The following is a 6,427-nucleotide window of genomic DNA, read 5'->3' as shown; positions in this document are numbered from 1 at the left end:
TTCCACATTACCAACTGCCTCTGGACATCTCTGAGTGTTCCACCAGCATCTCAAACTAAGCATGTCTAAAATGAAGCTTCTTGTTTATTCTTAGCTAAACCTGACTCTCCTTGAAATTTCCTCTTTCCTATGAAGTCACTGTCTTCCTTATAGTCAGTCACCCAAAACAACTGTGACTTTATTCCTCATTCTCTATGAAAAAAATCAGTTTCTATGTCTTGTTAATTCTATATCTATAACATCTCTCATAATCTTTCTCTTAATCCATGGCTATTATCATCCTAATTCAGATCCTTATTATCTCTTGCCACTGTAATTTTGAACACAAGCAATCACCCATAAAAGGAATACACTTCTTTTTTACTTTATTTAACCTCTTAGAATTTTGACCTTTCTTAAGAGCCCAAATCATGTGATGTTTTCTCCTTCTAGACTCTCTTAATTGCCATTCCCAATAGTTTTTCCCTGTCCCTCACCCCCAAGACTTTATTTTTCTCCATCCATCAGTTGCATTTCACTTTGTTCCTGAATAATACTTTTTTTCTCTGCTTTTTGTGATACTACTGGGTTTTTCTTCTGTCTGTTGGATCACTAATTCTTAATCTGTTTTGCTTGTTCATCTCCTATGTAATGCCCTCTAACTGCAGGTTTTCCTGGGTATTATCTTTTTATACTCTTATTTGATGAGATCCTGGCCTCCCTTAGGCTTAACGATCATCTCTAATTGGAGAATTTCATATATTTTTTCATGCCAAGTCTCTTCTGAGATCCAGTACCACATCAAAATTACCTATTGGCTATATGTCCTATAGATATCTTAAATTTGTATTTTCCTCCAATAGAACTTGTATTTTCCTTCAAATGCAGCCTTTGTTGAACTTCCTTTTGGCAAGAACACTGCCATTTTTCCAGACTTCTAGGTTTGCAATCTTGGCCTACTCTTACCTCCTATTCTTCCTGTCTCTCCTATCCAATCATTTGCCAAATTGTGTCATTCTTTTATGTCCACAGCATATCTTGTATCCATCCCCTTCTCATAATGCCATTAGCTATCACTTAAATTTAGGCTTTCATTACCTCCTACTTTGATTCACTTTATATTACTCTACCTTCCCACACTTTGTAGTTTTAGCCAAAATAGATGAAATAAGAAAATATTGGTGCAAATCATTAGCATTTTATCATAGAACGTTCTTTTCTGATTTTAGTTCTTAGATTTTTTTTTATGTATTGAAAATTATATATAATCTTGGACATAAATACTGATTTACCCTGAATATTATCTTGAATCAGGAAAGGTTTTTTAAAGTACTTGCTGCCATTCTCCCTTTTACATATTGGTTTATATTTTATTTGTACTACTCATTTACAAAATTGTAAAGTCCTGATTTTTTAGGATGTTTGAGAGGAAGTTTTTTTGATTGTTTTTTATAGTAACAAAAGTAGCACATCTTTGATATATTTTGTTGTGACATAGCTAGTGTTATTTTGATCCCATTTAATATTGAAGTTTGAATAATAACATGGGTCCATTAAATTTTTTTTTAAGTTTTTGCAAGGCACTGGGGGTTAAGTGACTTTCCCAGGATTACATAGCTAGGTCATTAAGTTTCTGAGGCTGGATTTGAACACAGGTCCTCCTGAGTCCAGGGCCGATGCTCTATCCACTGTGCCACCTAGCTGCCCCCATTAATTTTTTTTTAATTTAAAAGAATTTTATGTGTTGTATCACATAAGCTCTCAGATACTACAGATAATTTGTGTATATATTATATATATTTATGTATGTTCATGTATTTGTATGCAATTTGTATGTATATAAGAAAGTTTTTGCTTGTGAGTATATAGATACATACAGTGTCTATATATGCAAATATGTACTTAGGTAAATATTTCAACATCTATTATAAATAAAGAACACTGGTTTCCCAGAGGACATCTGAAAATAAACTGCCATTATGAGCAGGTGGTTAAACCTCTCTAGGCAGTTTTCTTATCTGTCAAATGAGTTCTATGTTCATGATTCTTTGAACTATATAGCATTAATATAGTTAATGTGATCCCACTGACATACTATATTTATATATTTCAATCCCTTAGGATTGAAATACTCTTTATCAGTGGGAAAAGCTAAAAGCATGTACAAAGGGGAGAGAAACATGGTAATGCTTTGTGTAGAGCTTTAGGAAGCAATAGACTTGACTATGAGTCCAATCTTTGTAACTATTTAGTTTTGTGTCCTTATGCAGATTGCTTATCTAGCCTGAATTTCTGTAAATTGAGTGATGAAAGGCCTTAAATTATTCCCATAGATGAATTGGTTGAAGGAAATAAGAAAAGGCTTAAGGAAAACATGGTAACTTTCTTCAGTGCAGTCTTCAAATATTTGAGGGATTGTTACATGGAAGAGACTGAAGAGATATGTCCTGCTTGATGCACCTCCTCTCCTCTCACAATTACAGTCTGCTTGTTGATATGCCTGTCACAAGTCTTTCTATTCTTGTCCATCTTCCCACTCAGTCACCAAAGTAATTTTTCTAAAGTGTTGGTCAAAGTTATTCAAATAACACTAGTGACTTCCTATCACTCCCAGGATTAAGTATAATATGTTAGGGATTCCAAGCCCTTCATTATTTGTAACCTTCCATCCCAGTCTTCTACTCCCCCCACCCCCAACCTACTTTCAACTCGTGAATGGGCATTTTTGTTACCTCTCCCCACTCTGCCTCCTGGATTCTGGATCTTCTTTCATGGCCTATCTAAAATTCTACCTGCTCTGGAGTTTTTAGTCTGTCAATTATTTTCCATCTATATTGTGTGTAGCTTTTCTGTACATGTTTGGTTTCACATGGACTTCCCCATTAAATGTTGAGTGAGCTTCTTAAGAGCCAGCCTGTGTATTCTTAGCACTTATCAAAGTGTCTGGCACATAGATTTTTCAATGTTTATTGACTGGTGGGCTTTTGATAAGTACTATACTTTTTTAAACTTTTAAAAGGCAAACAAAGCAGAGGTACTGAAAATTTCAGCTAATGCAGACCAATTATAGAAGAAAGGGGTTTGTTCTCAGTAGCTTCTGACAGGTACATTTTCTGAATCTGACTCCTTTAACAGGAATTTAAAAGTTTTTAGGTAGATAAAATAAACCCTTTTCATGGTGAGAGGGAGCTTTCCCTTTAAACTTAACTCTCAAATTCTCTGAAAACTTCTAAAACCTTTACTTTTTCTTCATATCTGTACAGACAGATTGAAACTTACAGAAAAGGTAATAGTCAATGGCAAGAAGTTGTACTTACCTGGAAAACCCCTACCTCTGGTTTCTATTTAGGAAATGACTTTTAAAAATAACGCAAAAGATTATTTTGCCTTGAGGAATTATTTTGAGCAAGTGATTATTGTTTGATGAATTGAACTTATTGTACTTCTCTCCTAATTGTTTACTACTTTTAAAATTGTCTGATACTGTGACAAGTTTTTAGCTTACTGAAAACAATTTGAAAAATGTATCTATAGATTTAAGTTAAGTGAAGTTTTTTGGAATTATTCTTTAGGTCTTTTTTTGTAAATATTGCTCAAATTAAGAAATATATATAGCATATTTACAGCAACAGTTGTTATAGTATTTACAAATGTAAAGGTAGTTTATTCCATTTCTGGATAGCTCTCTGCTTGTAAGAATGGAGTTATTTTTGTTTTTAAATCAAACTTCTGTATAATTTCAATACTTGACACTAGATATTTGGTAAATATTTTTTCTATCAAGTTGAATTCTAACCAGTACTACTTTCTACTTTCTGGGACCAAACAGAGTAAGTCCTTTTCAATATGGCAGCCATTCGAATACTTTAATACTACTCTCATGGCCCTTTTAAATCATCTACTCCTGGCCTAGCATTTTCTTTTACTTTGATTAGTCTTCATATGACATGGACTTGAATCCTTAAAGCATGTCATTGTTGTCCTTCTCTAGGCTATTTCCAATTCATGATTTTCCTTCATAAAATCTGGTTCCCAGAACTGAACATAGTATTTTTTTCAGGTATTTTTCTAGTTTTTTAAGCAGTATAATGGGACTTTTACCTCCACAATTCTGTATTCCATGTATCTTTTTAGATAGTCAAAAATTAATTTGTTTTCTCAACTGTCATATTATACAATTGAGCTTTAGTGTAGTAACACCCCATGAGATCTTTTTTAGTAGACCTATACTCCTGCTATTCTTCCCATCAACTTGTAAAGTTGATTGTTTCAACTCAATTGTAAGATTTGTTATTAAATTTCATAATATTTAATTTGCATTCTAACTTTTCAAGAAAATTTTTGTTTACTTATGTGTCATCCAGTTTGGTGTCATCCATCAATTTGATAAAGAAAGTAATTTAATTGAAGTAGTTAGCAGTACTGAACTAAATGTAGATTATTGGGATATTCTTCTGATAATCTTCCAAATTGACATTAGATCCTTGATGTCAATTTTTTGGGTCTGATCAACCAATTATAAATTTGATTAATTTTAGTATTGTCTAGACTGCAATGCTCTAGCTTCTTCAAAAAGTACTATAAGAAATGTTGTTAAATATTTTACTAAAAATCATCTTTTTTTAGCATTAATTCACTTCAACAAGCATTTACAAAATGCCTTCTATGTTCAAGGAAATTTGTTATGTATTAGAGGCACACTGTAGACCTCAATCTGCAAATGTATAAACTTTAATGAAAAATGAAATTTGCAGACTTAGATGTCTTTTAAGCCTTACATCGAGTCCACTAAAACTCTTAAGGTCTTTTTTCAAAACTGCTCTAATCATGCCTTACCTTTTGAACCTTTAAGAGGTCATTGACAGTGTCTTAACAAACCTGTCAATGCTTTGTTATGCTGTTCATTTGGACCAGGTTACTTAAACATATCAAGTCACTTAAGCATTTCTCTTTCCAAGAGAAGACCTGGAGGGAAATTGATAAATGTTTTCAAATAACTGTAGAATAGCATAAGGAGATTTAACTTGTACTCTTTACCACATATATAGATATATACATAATATACACACATACATACGTGGATATATGCATATGTTTATTTTATTTTTCTTAATTACACGTAAAACCAATTTTTTTAAGAAAAGATTTTATTTATTTTGAATTTTACAATTTTTCTCCTAATCTTGCTTCCCCCCCTCCCAGAAGGCAGTCTTTACATTGTTTCCATGGTATAAACTGATTTAAGTTGAATGTGATGGGAGAGAAATCATATCCTTAAAGAAGAAAAATAAAGTATAAGTGATAGCAAAATTACATAATAAGATGTTTGTTTTTTTTTTTAAATTAAAGGTAATAGTCTTTGGTCTTTGTTTAAACGCCACAATTCTTTCTCTGAATACAGATGGTATTCTCCATCGCAGATAGCCCAAAATTGTGCCTGATTGTTTCACTGATGGAATGAGCAATTCCATTAAGGTTGATCATCACCCCCATGTAACAGCAGTTATGGTGTACAGTGTTCTTCTGGTTCTGGTCATCTCACTCAGCATTAGTTCATGCAGATCCTTCCAGGCTTCCCTGAATTCCCATCCCTCCTGGTTTCTAATAGAACAATAGTGTTCCGTGACATACATATACCACAGTTTGTTAAACTATTCCCCAATTGAAGGACATTCACTTCATTTCCAGTTCTTTGCCACCTCAAATAGGGCTGCTATGAATATTTTTGTACAAGTGATGTTTTTACCCATTTTTATAACCTCTTCAGAGTATAGACCCAGTAGCAGCATTGCTGGATAAAGGGTATGCATATTTTTGTTGCCCTTTGGGTGTAATTTAAAACCAATTTTTAACATTCATTTCCTATGTATCCTACCCTATCATTCAGTACACAGTCATGTAAAATACTTACATATTCATCTATGGTGGAAAAAAACACACACCAAAAACAAACCAATAAGGAAAAGTTTTAAAAAGTATGCTTCAGTGTGCATTAGACTCCATTAATTCTTTCTCTGGAGGTGGATAGCATTTTTCATCATAAGTCCTTGGGAATCGTCTTGGATCATTGTATTCTTGAGAATAGCTGTCATTTACAATTGGTCATCTTTCAGTATTGCTGTTAGTATCGTTTGTTCTCCTAGCTCTGCTCACTTTACTTTGTGTCAGTTCATGTAAGTCTTTTCAGGTTTTTTTGAGCTCATACTACCTGAAATTTTTTATAACTCAATAGTATACCATCACAATCATATCCACAATTTGTTCAGCCTTTTCCCAATTGATAGGCATCTCCTCCATTCTGTTTGTTAAGTTGTTATTTTCTTGTGAGGTGCTAGGGAGAAAAGTAATTTAGATAAAACCTCATCCCTACCCCTAAAAAAATTGCCTAAGAGTAAATGATATATATGCATACACACACACACACACACACACACACACACACACACAC

At 33.2% G+C, this 6,427-nt stretch overlaps 1 protein-coding gene across 2 annotated transcripts in view; it reads left to right on the top strand.

Annotated features, from left to right (window-relative positions):
- Positions 1-6,427, top strand: part of HBS1L (HBS1 like translational GTPase) — a 125,804-nt gene that overhangs the window by 63,568 nt on the left and 55,809 nt on the right. The window lies entirely within an intron of this gene.

Source organism: Macrotis lagotis, chromosome 5 (assembly GCF_037893015.1).
Source record: "Macrotis lagotis isolate mMagLag1 chromosome 5, bilby.v1.9.chrom.fasta, whole genome shotgun sequence".
Lineage (NCBI taxonomy): Eukaryota > Metazoa > Chordata > Mammalia > Peramelemorphia > Peramelidae > Macrotis > Macrotis lagotis.
Note: the sequence above shows the minus strand (reverse complement) of the source record. Positions and strands in the feature narration are given on the sequence as shown.